Genomic DNA, 16,283 nt, shown 5'->3' with positions numbered 1-16,283 from the left:
CATTATATTTAGATAAATATTTTATGTACACTCAATATTTGGCACTAAAATCGTTTACACATATAATTTAGCAATCACCATACATAAAGTTGCCTTCAACTGCAGTAACAATACCGTGTATTCGCTATAGTGAAAGGAAACTGTACAATTATCCTTGTTATTCTTTTTCTTTTAAATTATATTTTACTTTCAGTGTACAAGTTGATTTTATGTTCAGTCACCTATATAAAATATATGAAACATACTACTTATTGGGCGAAAGTAAAGTTCGTTAGCTTCAAGTTCCTTTGAAAGTTATTGACTTAAAATTTATACTTTACTTGTTAACTTGAGAACTAACTTGTGTACTATAGACCAGTTAAGTACTTTTCTTACAGAACTGAACTGCTACCCGAACAATTATGAAATAAGAAGCTGATTGTCTACCATTAATACATAAAAAGATTCTTAAAAAGAATTCGTCAATTCTTTTAATAATAAACATTATTGTAAAATAGCATATATTTGTAAAAGAAATTTGGTCCATGGTGACCAATAAGTAAGATATTTTATTTGACCTTTTCTGACTATATAGAAACGAAATATTGTGGCACTTTTTTTTTACAAGCCTCAAGTCGTTGTAAAATGACCTTTACTATTTTTTATGTTGTTGGTCGTTTCTTCTTTAATGGTTACGTTGCGACCTTTTTCAAACCATCGACATGCTCATTTTCAGCAGTTAAGAGCTTCATAATTTTCTAAAATGTCCTTTTCCGATTCGGTTAACTAATCTAACCTTTTTATGTGAAACAAGCATCCGATATATTGTCATAAAAAGTGAGAAAATTGTGAGTTAGGTGTTCAAAGACACAAAATGAGCCATGAAAATAGTAAGGAAATATTGGGTATTAAAAACAAGTTCTTTTTCACTGTAAGTGCATACATGAAATCTTAACTTTCTCTATTATATTGAAATTATTTGTATATATTCACATCATACAGATAAACATTTCTTGATAATATTATAGACATATGAGCCTACCAAGAAATGTTTTAGTTAAAGAACTCATTATTTAATAATATAATTTATTAGTTTGAAATACATATTTATTAATAATGTATTCAAAGGCATAATCTGACCTTGAAATTTAAGTACACACACTTAAAAAAAAAGCCGGTCGCCAAAAGAACAAATCTCGTATGTCTCTGTTGTTTCCACCATACAAATCTCAGGATGAAGAATAGATGGCATATCTAAGCAACATTCACTCATCCTATGGTATCAGTAAATTCAATTAAGATTACATTTTGTTCTACGTCTCACGTACGTTCCAAATATTTTCGATGTTTACAATATGTTTCTTCAACAGCAAAGAACAGTTTCTTGTTGAAAGTTTACTTTGAAAATATTGGCGGTGTCAGGTAGTAAAATTTAACTTTTCTACAGCTTAACTCACGTAGTACTCTTCAGTGTCATACAAACAATCGTTACTTACAAAGCGACCAATGAATTACGAAAATTAATAATATACAGTATGTGACATCGTGCAAGGAAGTAACACACAACACCCAAATTACCGTCCTTAATAATACGTATTCTCATTTGAATCAAGATGATAGCGCTAGTGATAATACCATAATTTTTTTATTAACTCTACCATAAGGATTGATAAAATGTAGCACTAAAAATGATGTATTCAGAATCTAAGAGGAGAATGTAAATCGATTAAACTTGACTCTCTAAACTAATAATTTTATCACAGTCTATTAGGCTAATACTCTGTTAGTAAATTCTTCTAGCCTTATGTTGTGCTGTTTTCCTACAAACATATTAAAACTAAGAACAATGGCAAAATACATAATTAGGGAAATTTAATTATTGAGCCTCAGTTCTATTAATTGATTAATAACAAATAATCTAGTGTGAAGTTCTAGTACGGTTATAGATCCACCTTTCACTAAACTTACAAGTTTAATAGTTATCGTAAGTTTAGAAACTTTCGCCAAAATGAGATTATGTAAACAAAATAAAATTAGATATGCGTAATTGTGAAATGTTAATTGTTGTTACTAATATCTTCGTTTGTCCTTGAAACTTTTCGCATGAGATGTTTAATAATTATGGATATATTAATTATGAATATATTATTAATTAAAGTTCATTAAAATTATTTGTGTTGTTTTTAAAAGTTAAAACGAAACTAAACTTGTTCATTTCTGGATTATATGAGTTTACCAGAGTATTTAAAATTAGAAGTTTAGAATACTACTGCTTGTAGTGTACAGCTACTGTATCTTCAGTGTGTGAAGTAGATTGATTGATTGATTTTGAGTTTATCGTCCCGTTCAGCAGCGAGGCTATATGAGACGTGGACCTACTGATTAACGTGGAATCCGAACCACATGAGTGTGTGAAGTAGAGAACCAGGAGAAGAATACACTTAGAACTACCAGGTTGCTACAGTATGCCCCCCTGTTTCAGTGTCTTTCATTCCTGATTTTACCCTTTAATATTAAAGCTGCTTCTGTAAACAACTCATGAACTACAAACTCATGATTTAAGTAGAGTTTATAAAGCTATTGTTTTCCCAAAATACACTTTAAAATACCCAGTAATCATTCACTGTAATAGCAAAGGGCATTTTCACCCATTTATGAGTCTTGCAAAACCAATAACAATCATAAGCATGGCAATAAGTCTAATACTATGGTTGGTATAGGTATAACAGTAATAGTTGCTATGTGTAACAGTATAAGAAAGGGCACCGCTCCACCTGAATTTACTACAAAGTAGAGACAAAAGTTCAAAAAAAAGAAAAGAAAAGAAAAGAAAAGAAAAGAAAAGAAAAGAAAAGAAAGAAAGAAAGAAAGAAAGAAAGAAAAAGAAAATCAGTATGTCTTGTAATCTTACTTTAGAGTACCGCGATCTGAGAAAACTTGAAAAATCGAAGCTCTAAACTTGTAAAACTTGACATGTAGAATACAGTTATAATTTTTTGTTTCAAAATGTTAGATTATTAAGAACATTTCAAGGTTAAAATATATATTTTCCTACTAAGCATTAAACAGTAGAAATTCCGTATTGTATAGTCTAAAGAGTCTTTCAAACATTTTTCTTTAAATTTTTAATAAAGTGTATCTTTTGCATTCAGAAATGCACATTGATTGTCAGTTAGCAAGAGAATAATATCACGTTAACTTCACATAAGCAATAAATAAGATATGTGCTTGGAATCGACATTACGTGTTTTTCTTTCTTGAAATAACATAATGAATGTTTCTGAGATTTATTGTGGTCATTTATTTTGGATCCTAGATCACGCACAAAAGATATTTCAATGTCTTCCGCTATGGAAACCACAGTGGTAAAGACTATTATTTCTTTATAGCATCAATATATAAGTGTTTTCTTCCAGATAAAGTAGTTTACATTTTCAGTTATTTCTGTATTATCCTCGAAACTTTTGTAATGACGTCATTTTTGTTCAGCTTTGTCTTCATGTAACTAACGTTTTCTTGTTTATAAAAAAAAAAAAAAAAAAAAAAGTAATAGGACTACACTGCAATGTTCAAATATATTCATTGCAACCACAAGTAGTATACTCGTTACTCTTAAGAATATTTTGTCACAGTTGGAAGCACGTGTGTCATCAATATCAGAAGACAATGTATGCAATCTCCTCTTAATAGTATACTTTTATACAGGGTGTCTTAGAAGTCCCGACATAGGGTAACTCTCTTATTATGAGAGTTACAACAAAATGTAAAAAAGAAAACCATCTCCAAATATGATATTTTCAATCTAAAGTGAAGGATTTTTTTTTTTTTTTTTTTAATCGGACGAGCCGTTTGGGCTGTACACTCTTTATGCGCCCAATGTTAAATGAAAATGCAGCGTTGCCATTTATCTGTACCCACAACATAAGTGAATGAAGAAGTTACTGTTTGAAATGGAGGCAGGGTGGGGTGTTTCAAAACAACACCGACAACCTTTGGGAGGTGATTCCTGACACCAAGATAAAACAAAAAGTATAGTATTGGAGCTATGGACCTTTAAAGTTCATTTTTTTCATGTTTTCGGCAGCCTATAACTCCGAAAGGAAGCATTTGTGCACCTAGGTTGGTCTATACTTTTTGTCTTATTTCAGTGTCAGTAATCACCACCCAAACTTTGTCGGTGTTGTTTTGATAAACACTATCAATTTGCCTATCATTAGCGTAATGTTATAATTAAACAAAAAGAGTCAAGTATAAGAGTTTACCATACTTTTGAATTATATCTGATTAGCCGTGCACGTACTGTTAGTGTCGTAGTGAAAAACCTGATAAGGGTATGCTTCAGCATCAATTTCGTGCTTAGTAGGTGACTTGGATATTGCATAGCATCAAATTTTATGTTTACAGAAAATCGTTTTTAGTCGACTTCTTGATAGAGGAATTACGTTCACCAATATTATTTTGTTCCGAATTTATCGATTAATATAATCTCATCTCTCTTCTTTTTTTCGTTATATTCTAATAATATTATAGAATGTAAATTTTTAAGTAGTTTTTTTTTTTTTTTTTTCAAACAGATTCCTTTAAGTATTCTTGTGATTTAATCAGAGATTTTCTTCCCTCTTAGTTCATGACATAACTCTAAAACGTACAATAAGATTGCAAAATACAATATCTTCATTACTTCATGTGCTATCTTGATGAAGTAAAAGTACAGATTGTACTCTATTTTCACAACATTTTAATTGGTTAACTAGTTCAAATATGGGCACTCCTATTATTCGTCGATTTCTCCCGAACATTTCGTCATGAAACCTTGTTTGGACCCGTTACTCAGGACTGGTCCTAGGCAATTTACCGCTCGGTGCAATAATATCATTTTCTACTCCCACCCTGTAGGTACGTGTGTGTGTTACACTTCTGGATTTATTTTCATTAAAAACATAAGTTTAAGTACTGTATATTTATTCGTTTATTCGATACAAAGTGAAATAGCGAAAATATTATGAGAATTATCACATCTTAAAAATATCGAACAAACTCTCGCTGATGCTCTCAATTGAAAATGAAAAGAAATGAGTTTACTTATTCCATGTTGAACTTTCATCTTATGGAATAAAAAAAAGCATAAAAACGCACGTACTTAATTACACTGTCATTGGTAAAGTGGATCATTACTACATTGTTTTTAACTTTGTGGTGGACAAACACCGTGTGCGTGGGTTTTCTTGGGGTTCTCCCGTTTCCTCCCACTTTCTTCATTCCACCATTTCATTCATCACTCATCATCACCGTCTCCTTTAGCCTAACCGGCATAACCGTGGGACGTAAAACTCAAAGATTTCATTTCATTTTTACATTGTTTTTAAATAGTAACTTTTCTTGTGTTTGTACTTGCAAAATCAGAAATAAGGCCAAAGAAACCCAATTTTTGTTCGATCACATGTTCAGTTGAAATCATAGTGTGCTATTCCAATCATAAGTTTTACTCTTTATAGAAAATAAATAAGTTTTAGTTATGATAAGCTATGTTCGCCGTTTTGAACTATTACAGGTAGTGACAGTAATAACACAATAATATGTAATATGCAAGTACACGAGTCAGATTAGTAGATTTGAGTAATATTATCATGAAGTCAGGTTCAACCAACCAAAAAAAAAAAAATTGTTATTTTAAATAACAAATTTTTCATATACTTCAATCTTGTATATTTTATGACAAGCTTTTGCCGCCCCGTGTTCCACATGCGGTAGAGCTGGTGCTACCATTAGTTAAACCGTTACCGTTCTTGATTTTGCTGAATTGGTAACTACCACAAATGATTGTCACTCTATTCAGCGTACTTCGTCACTACCAATTTCTATACGGCACGTTCAATGCACAAAGGAACAAAGTACACTTTTTGACCATTTTGCACATGTATTTAAGGGTACCGCACAAACTGCATGTCTCTTTCTCTCAACTTTGATAATAGGATTGTATTATCTTGTGCTCTGAACTCTCTACATGTAAACATTGTTGAAACTTAAAAAAAGTTATACTGGTGCTGTATAAATTTTCAACAATCCATAATTATTTCCAAATAGGCCCTTGAAGACAATGGGCTCGATTCCTAAAGAAATATTCATGTTACAGTAGGCGCTCTTTAATCCGGCATGTTAGGAACCATGGTCGTGCCGGATTACTGAACGTTTTAATGAAAATACTAAAGATAAATCGCTCTAAATCTTTTTTTTTTAAATTAAATGGTTACATTAATTTTATGTATTTGAACATATTCTGATCCTGTGCAGGCTATTCTAAATATTCTACGAAATAGCAACTGCGGCATTTAAAACATTTTTCTTATTTATATTTAATATTTCAATAGAGTACAACATTAATTTAAACATTGAATATTCTTGTATTAATAATAATAAAAAGCAGTACAAAACAAAAATTGATATAGTACAATGATATTTATAAAGCAAGTTGTAAGCTGCTCTACGGGAAGAAAAATCTATACGAGTGTTGCTTTTTTATCTTTGAAGTCATGTTGTTTCTTAGATTTCAATCCATTCTTCAAAAAATCGTAATGGATTATAGCCTACACAAATTATGAGTTCTGCAGAGTTGTAGCTTTTCTTGAAATTCATCCCCCCCCCAAAAAAAAAGTCGCTCGATCGGTGCCGAATTACAGAATGTGCCGAACCATAAAATGATGGTTCGTATTTCAACATCTCAGGTGGAATGAGAAAGCGGGAGGAAAGGAAAAGCTCCGACAAAAACATTAGTATATCCTCCACTACAAATTAACGTAGCTTGAGATCGAAACTGGTACTTCTCGCACTAGAGGTGAGCTACGTAAAGTATGAGGACTTTGTATACATAATATAGGGTATTTTAAGCTCCTGAATGATGTTCAGTTCATTGTGATACGACAGTTCAGGGTACCGGGTTAAGAACCAAACAACTTTATTTTGAGGATGCATGAATTTTTTTAAAGGAAAACATGGACCTTATGGAATTTTCCCGTGGCTATATGGTTGACGTACGAGACTTTGTCGCGGAAGACCCGGATTTGATTCCCATGGGGTGTGGACCCCACGCCAAGCTGTAGGTTCACGTCTCATGTAGTCTCGCTGCTGAAAGAGACGCTAAACTCAATCAACCAACCATGGAGCTTAAAGTTTTACGCCTATGGTCATATCACTATTTTTTTTAACATTTGAAACGGATAAAACAATACAGATAACATGTTTCTTCCAGGTATACTTCCAGGAACTGAGATAAATTGCTATTTCATGGCACTCTTCTGTCAAGTACTGTCCTAGTGCAGTCCCTTCACATCTAGATTTTGCACCACCATCTTCCGCGACCTTTTTTTCACAATCACTGGGTTGTTTAATTAATATTTCATTTCATTTCATTTTTAAAGATCCTTCTTCTTCTTGTTCACCTCAACCATATTTTGGTGGGCAACATGGAAATTTTAAAACTTTTCTCTCTCTTGGGAGAGCTGTTTTATACTTTGATAAGATCTCTTCTTCGTAACTGTATCTAGATATTATATCCTTTGTCTTCCTCTTCCCGGTTTTTCCTTCTGCCTTTCCCTCTATCAATACAGTGATCCAATCGGAGTGCCGAAGAAGATGGCCATGCATGCTGTTTCTTCTTTTTCCTATTATCTTCATGATATGTCGTCCTTCATTAGCTTCCTTTAGTACGTCTTCATTCCTTTTTCTTTCGATCCATGATATGCCCAGCATTCTGCGCCAACACCACATTTCAAATGCTTCCAACTTGGATATTTCAGGATTTCTCAATGTCCACGTTTCTAATCCTTTAAAGCGCCACGCTCCATACCAGGGTCTTTATAAATCGTTATCGAACGTCCAATGACACATTTCTTGATGTTAGCAATCCTATTTTTGTATTGAATGCTTATTTAGCGTGCGCTATTCTGGAAATTACGTCTTTTTCACTTCTTCCGTCAGAGGATATTAGACTTCCTAAATAGGGGAAGACTTAACACCTTTGATTTTCTCTCTAGCCATGAGCTACCTCGTGGCTAAGCGGTTAGCGTACGCGTCTTTGGCGTGGGAGACACGGGTTCGATTCCCGGCGGGAGCTCATGTGGTTCAGATTCCATGTTAATCAGTAGGTCCACGTCTCATATAGCCTCGCTGCTGAAAGGGACGCTAAACTAAAATCAACTCAACTCCCTCTAGCCATACGTTTGCCCCTTTCTGTCCTGCCCTTGTGCACTTGATCACTTAAAGATCCTAGTGTCTTCAATTATGAGCTGTGTAGAATAGCACCAACAATTTTATTTCAGGTTTTAGGACTGATAATAATTTTACGTAAGAAGTTTATTTGCCTTCTGAGTTCATTTGTCTTCGGAATTGCGTTTGCCAGTCCTTTTAAAATATTATTGTCCCTCACGAAAGAAAGTAAAGGGGAATAGCCTGTATACATCATTTATCGATATTTCTAGAATTCCACCTCCTTTGCCACTATCTATCGACACATTTGACTTCTACACGTAAGAATTCTTCCATGCCTCCTTTGTCACGATAAGAAGCTTCTACAGAAGAATCGGTGACCGAGTAGTAAGGATATAGGGCCATAAGAAACTGTGAATGAAAATTACGCTGGGAATAACTACATCTGTTTCAGTCACAACTCGCTAAAAATAAAACAACAAACACGCAATAGAGTTTTCTTTACAGAGCCTCACGAAACCAGGACTTTTCCAATTCTAATAATTAGTTTAAATTTTAAGAAGCGAAGCAAAACATTTATTTCAGTTAAAAGCCAAACGGAAGAAACAGAGGTAATGAAAAACTTTTTAATTAGAAGAATATTCTTTTCTGTGCATGAGTCTTCCTTGAGCTTTAACAAATGTTCTATGATAACATTTTAAAGGTATTTTGCAACTGAAAGATTTTTACAATTTTATCTTCAGTATATCTACACTTAACATCGTATATTAGTACTTAGCCTATTCATAAATAAAAGTAGGACAATTGTTTTTAATGTTCTAATAATCACAGGCAGTGGCGTACCCAGAATTCTTTCTCATGGAGGTTTATTTATCCTCATAAGTGTATATTTAATAATGTGTAATAATAAGTTGGAATGTGTTTATGTCTGAATGTTCTGTTAGAAGGCAATTTCAAGCCTACTTACTCTTACGTTAATAACTGAGGATACTAAGCCGTTAGGCACAGATAGGGTGGCCAGTTTCTTTCCCCTGTGTTTCAAAAAATATATATGGCAAATTGATAGTTACGAACTGGAGTAGGGGAACCGATTGAGAATTAGGATTCGAGATAAACGAATACAAGAGCAGTGTGATTATGGATTCATTACACAGGTTGTAGCTTGCACAAGTCAGGTAATATTTCTCTTTCTATAGTGCCAAGGAACCAGGTCTTATTTGACAATATCCTAGAGTTTAGGACCTCTTTTGCCTTTCCCGACTGGATACGGGCAGGACAGGACAGTGTAATACGTTTATTATTATTATTATTATTATTATTATTATTAGTAGTAGTAGTAGTAGTAGTAGTAGTAGTAGTAGTAGTAGTAGTAGTAGTAGTAGTAGTAGTAGTAGTAGTAGTAGTAGTAGTAGTAGTAGTAGTAGTAGTAGTAGTAGTAGTAGTAGTAGTAGTATTTATTGTTCACTTTTATTCAATTTGGATTCTCTGTTCGAAGTTTGGGTCAAATTTATGCAAATTTACATCAATTTCTCCATGCCTTGTTTGTTTTAATTTTCACATCATGCTTATATCTCCGATGACAATTCAATATTTTATTAATTTCTTCCGAAATTTTACATATTCATTACACCAATATTTTTTTTTTTTTTTTTTTAAAAAAAAGAACGTATTCTCAAATAATTATTACACAAATAGTCTATGTGGGGAGAGGAGAACAGTGGGGAAAGGAAAAGAGCTCATCTATAATGGCAGAGGTCTCTCATTAGATTCTTGTCCATGTATGTGGTGGACATCATGTCTGTGAGTTTTTTGGGGGGGGAGGGGGGATTCTCTCGTTTCCTGCGATTCCATCAATTATTTCACAAGTATTTACTTTTATAAGTCATCGGTTTGTTTCATAAGCCATCCGTGGGAAGTAGAACTAATAGGGATGCGCACGAGACGAGACGAGACAGAATTTTCCTTATAAAATTCGAGTGAAGACACATCGAATCAAGACATCACTTTGAGCGCATTTTCGAGATGAGACTGCCTCAAATCTTGTCCTAAGCTGAACTACAAATTTTATTTCTATTCAAGTAGTCCATATCGCCAACCAGTTCTTAATTTATTGCAAAATGACTCAAGAAGTTCTGGGTTAATATCAATTGCCAATTATAGACGAGCACACATATGTATTTGCACAATATATAGCCCGTTGCCCTAATTGTTAGCTCGTGCGCCTTTGGTGCATAGGGTCCTGGATTCAATTATCGATGGGAGAACATTGAAATTCGAAAGTATTACAGTGGTTAGGATTCTACCTTAAACTGTAGGCCTATATCTCGAATAAGCTTGGTGCTGGAACAGAATACTAAACTTCAACAAACAACACTAATAACAAAAATCCTTATCAATCTACCCTTTCATAAAAGTCATTTACTCACAAGCGTAATATTTTGACTTGAAATATTGAACATCTCAATTGGCTCAAAATCCATATACAAGAAAGATAAGTAGTCATGATTATATACATATATATAGCGAGCTATGATATAGTCAATCAAGATTTAAATTATTCGCGTACCTATGGAAACAAATAACATAAGATATATATATATACATATATATATATATATATATATATATATATATATATATATATATATATATATATATATACTGGCTAAACGCTAATAATATTATAGAATTTTCCAATGCCCATGATAACCCTGTGGTACAGTACTCTGATGCGACGGTCCCTGATTCGATCCCATGTCATGCACTGAAAAAAAAATTGTAGGTTGCTTACTTAAAAAGATAGGTTACATGCGAAATTCCTGTAGTTTTTGGACTTAACGTACAGCAGACGTATAGCTGAAAACGCATGTTTTATAATACTTTCTGCATAAGTGTTCCATCTATACATACTTTCCGTATGAAACAATATAGGCGGTCAGGATCTCACATACAAATGGACGTATATAACATATACCGGTAGCATATATATATATACCGGACGTATATAACATATAGGAATGTAACATAAGTATATCCACGTGATATATGGAAAACTTTTAGATGTCAGATATCCTGCAACGGCATGATGTAACATCTAAGAGCAGTGCGTATGTAGCATATGAATAAGGTATACTCCATACTGATTTCTGTAGTAAGCAAAAGGATTCCGTATACTTGTACAAAATACCGCTGTCCCGGAGAACGGATTTTTCTCAGTGTAATGGGCAATATTGTATCCGTGAGTATTCCTCGGGGTTCTCCTGTTTCCGTTCGCATTCTAATTACACGTACTCTTTCATAATCATTTACTTACATTAGTCATGCGTCTTTTTTAGCATACATGAGGGACGTGAAACTAGAACAATAATTTCATTTCGTTGTTTCCAATTTTTAGACTGTATAAAAAGACGTGAAAACATGAAGGGTGGAGAAAATGAAATGAAATGAAATCTTTCAGTTTAACGTCCCACGATTATGCCCGTTAGGCTAAAGGAGACGGATGATAAAAGGAAGTGAATGGTGGAATGAGAATGTGGAAGGACGCGGAAGAATCAGAGAAAACCCACGAATACGACATTGTCCACCACAAACTTACTTGATCGGGTTCCGAAGCGGAAACCCCATGCACCAGAGGAAAGCGCTCTACCACTGAACCCCCTAGCTTCCAAAACTTCTATGTTAAAGGTAGTAAGTATATACTATAACCTACTGTATACTATGTTCTACTTGTAAACACAAAATTTACTCTTATTATAAAATGACTTATTCTTGAAGAATTGTTTACTGCTTTCAGTATTACTCAACTAAGTGGTTTTAAAGAATTCCGTATTCGTTTTAAATCGAGACCAACAGGTTTCCTTTTAAAACAATGAACGTAGTAATGATTTAAAATGGTCGGAAGTATACGTATGTTAGTACAGAGTGATGTTTAGTGCACATAAAATGCTAACTTTTCTTTTGAATCTTCAACCGATAATACGAAGTGGATTAAGCGCGTAATATGAATTATGTCTTTATAAGTTTTAAAATTCCATTTCAACAGCATTCAAAATATTTATTGTTGTATTCAGAAAACCAATTTAACGAATGATCTAACTGTCGCGCATGTACTATGATTTTTTTTTTATTATTTTACATGTATTTGACTTTGTCCAAATAGTGTCCCTCTTGCAAATTAAGTCTGTGTTTCGTAAGAAGTGTGTAAGTAACGAAACAAGAATTATTATAAATACAAGGGTTATTCAAAAAGATTCTTCCACTTTCACAACAACACATTTCTGCAATCAATTGTGTTGTTTCCCAATGGAAATAAATATTTTCACAATTTCACTTCATGGTCACATGCGTTCGATGTACACACATTCTGCCACGCGACACACATTAATGTAGCAATAACCGAGTTTCTGACGTACACGGGTGAACACGCGTACGTCATAGGTATTAATTGTCACTGATTAACGTTTGAGAAAATTTTCGCTGGAGCAGAACCTGAAGAACGCCTAAATGCGTTGAGTGCAATTGCTATGAACAAACGACACACTGCTGACTTTAGCACAAAGAGAAAAGCAAGCTTCTTCTTACACCAAAGTAATTATGCACACTACGTCTGATTTCCAAGTTGTGCACTGAAAAGCTAATATATAGCAATAACAGTGTATTTTCCCATTTTTGGATTCAGATTTCCATTAACACATTGTCTAGAGGAAAGAACAGTTCACTACATAGTGTACATTATGGTTGTGTTTCCTACACAAATACGTATAAATTCGATAAATGCGTACTTTCAACAAAATTACCATAATTTTAATCCATGGTTTTGAATAGTATTACTGGAACAAGAAAAGTTTAGGAGAATTTTCCCAGCATCGTGGTGATCACTTTTGGCGTGCGTTAAATCCCTGCTGAAAGTACAAAGTATTCTCCTTTAACATTAGTTGGAATGCCCCTATAATTACCACGTTCCCATCTTCATAACCTTGGTGTTACACACGAACATGAAACGAAATCTTTGATGCATAGATTATCATTCAAAATTGTCTCTCAGTTAACTTATATTTTCTCATTGCTATATCTCTTCTAAAAGAGAGGTAGATTACAGGATCATTTCACAGCTTCCAGTTTGGTTTTATATGAATTAAATCAAGAATCATTAATCTTGTTCAAGCCCCTGCCATTTCACTTCATTGACTCATTATACGCTAAAAAGATTAAGACACATAATCATCATCATTATCATAAGTATTCTGAAATTAGTGGGAGGTCACTTGCTGCACTGAAGCTTCCATGCTCCACGGTCTTCCGCTCTAGCCTCTTCGTCTTCACGTAAGAATTTTCTGTTTTGATATCGTCCATTAATTGTAGTCTCCTTCGCCCCCTCCTCTTTTTTCCTGCCATCATACCCTCTAGCATGTCCCTCATGATACAGTTCCTTCTTAGTCAATATTCCAACCGGTTTTCCTTCCACTTCTCAATAATATCTAAAACAATTCTTTTCTCCTCCATCATTTCTAAGACTCTCTCATCCGTTTTCTGCTCGATCCAGCTAATTTTCTCCATTCTTCTCCACACCCACATTTCGAAAGCCTTCGGTAGTTTTTCATCATTTTTGCGTCCATGGAATCCGTGGAAACACGCTTTCCCTTTAGTAATCAAGATATGCATTAAAATAAATAATGATTTAAGAACAAGTTTAAGGAATCTCTTTCTACTCCAGAACATTCTCCCTCGATGGGATCGGCAGTCATTTTCGAACAAGACCGGTACCTGAAACTTCAAACCGACCTGTGTTTGCACGATTTGAAGTAACTGCTCGTTCTAAAGTGCATGCTAAACACATAGGACCATTCTGAAGCAGGATAATGGGATGCGCCCATTTGCGCGATGGACGAGGCCCATCTCCTAGTTATGCCTACTTGTGGAGGAAACTCTCCTAGAGAGTGAGAAATTACCTGCATCCGTCGCGAATGGCTTTATGATAATACAAATCTTAAAGTAACACATTGAAAATAACATTTTTTTTTCATTGTAGAGAACCACGCTACTCCACTAATATTTTTCCATATCCACTATATGCAAGTATTCCAAGGAACTGAAACCAGAAATTCTATTTTACATAATAAAGTCTGCCTATTTATTTATTTTCATTTGTCATACCTTGATTTGATGTTTCTTTTGTTCTGTATAAAGACTTTTCTTCAGCATCCTGATTATTTAATTAAACTGTTAATTTTTCTTTTCCATTCTTAATTACGTCCAAGATGCGTCTCTAAAAGTTTACATACTAGAGACCTTAAACCTAATTAAAGAAATCTAAAAATACAAATTAGATACAAATGCTTATCAGAAGACAAATACCTGCTGCTTTTTACACCAGAAGGAAAGATAAACAAATTAACTTCCCCTCATTTATAAACAGCGACAACCGTCACGAGATGATCTTGACAATGAATGCAATTCTTCAACCTCGAATGCCACATAAATGAAACATAAAGGCCAATCACTTAAAATGAAGGAAGAGTACACAAGCCACGTAACAATAATATGAATGACGAAAGGCCATTCACTCAACAGTTAATACTTCCAATCAGTTTAATTAAAACGTCTAAGCATGGTCTCTTTGCGTCATTGAAATAAGACAAGGCAATTGTCTTAATGATCTTTTTAGTGAGACGTGATGTCTTGCAGGTAATTTAATTTTTCACATCTGATATACCGAAGTATTAAGCTAGGCATTGTTAATTGCAGCGCTAATTCCTTATCAATATGCATTCAATATCTTCCTTGTTTCGTATTCTGAAAATATTTCATAATGTTATTCTTTATTATAGCATGTCCGGAATAAATGTTTGTATAATAGATCTGAATCTACCGGAAAATTTCCTTTCAACAGAACTCCAGGATTATCCGTAGATTTTCATTCCAAATCGAAGTATAATTTCTATTCTTCACACATTGTTCACTTCTTTTATCTTAAATCCTTCTGCTAAGTTTCAAACAGAGCATTTCGACGGTAGCTTCTGATATAACTAATCACTAAAACGGATATTAAAACTTCTGTTTGGCAAAATTATTACATTAATTGTTTGTTGAAGTTTAGCGTCCTTTTTGCGCACCAATTAACATTAGGATTAGGAATTAGATTTCTGAGCTTTTGGCATGTCAACCTGTCACATATGAGGGACAACTTCCCTCGGCGATTACACTGCTAGGGGAATTGGAGAAGAAATGAATGGGGAAGGAAGGATACGGACTAGGACTATTATGTTAGATACCATCCCGGCATTTGCTTGGTGTGAATGAGGAAAACCCAAGAAAAGCATCACTCCGGATAGTTAGCCTGAAAAAGCTGTTACATCTTTTCGACCGACGTCCTCATGGGGATCGAAGACGGGGATCACTCCCTTTTCAGCACTAAGATATATGAACCTATAGGCTAGGTAGGAGTCCGAACGACCGTAATGCGTTCAACGCTCTTTCACCAGGAATCGAACTCAGGACCCCGTGTACCAGAAGGGAGTGGTAGTTAAAGTTTTGAAATAATAAGCTAACTAAAAATACGTTAAATAAACTTTGCGTCCGAGGTGAGCGCTCTACTACTGGACAACCATACTTCCATAAATAGTAGAATGTTTTTAGTAAAGGTGGGGCATATACAAATCGATAAGCCTTGTTGAGTTGAACAAATGTTGCGCTTGATTTTGAAAACTTCATGCGTAGTTTTCGAGAGAATTGAGAGAAACACATTTGTAATCATTAATCATAAAAATTGACGCCGCACGAGAACCATGCCACTTATTGAGGTGAAACTGATCCCGATATATAGTCTTATTAAGCTATCCATTATGACATCAAAGGACAACAGTACGTTAGTACGATTAATGGGATATAAACTAAAATTATCATTCTCTTATATTTTATTTTTTTTGATTAACTAATCCATTGTCCAAAGATAAGACATATATCAATCGATAGATCAGATCAAGCTGAACAAAATAGCATGCTCGTGTGTAGTTTTATAGAACATTAAAAAAGTGACACTAAAAATAAAAATATGTCGTTCTTTGTCAATGATGATTAACAGTTTTTATATGTTACTCTTTTAA

General features: G+C 34.0%; 1 protein-coding gene across 2 annotated transcripts in view; it reads right to left on the bottom strand.

The window, feature by feature from the left end:
* Positions 1-16,283, bottom strand: part of LOC145677663 (aquaporin-7-like) — a 98,589-nt gene that overhangs the window by 74,528 nt on the left and 7,778 nt on the right. Inside the window, exon 1 of one of the 2 annotated variants that reach the window (XM_081748100.1) lies at positions 14,536-14,619. The exons of the other annotated variant lie outside the window; for it this stretch is intronic. The gene's annotated coding sequence lies outside the window, so the exon portion shown is untranslated. Of the gene's footprint in view, positions 1-14,535; positions 14,620-16,283 lie in introns of those variants that run through there. 2 annotated transcript variants of the gene reach the window in all.

The sequence above is a fragment of the Thermobia domestica genome, chromosome 2 (genome assembly GCF_964235325.1).
Source record: "Thermobia domestica chromosome 2, izTheDome1.hap1.1, whole genome shotgun sequence".
Classification (NCBI taxonomy): domain Eukaryota; kingdom Metazoa; phylum Arthropoda; class Insecta; order Zygentoma; family Lepismatidae; genus Thermobia; species Thermobia domestica.
This window is presented reverse-complemented; position numbering and strand designations above follow the sequence as displayed.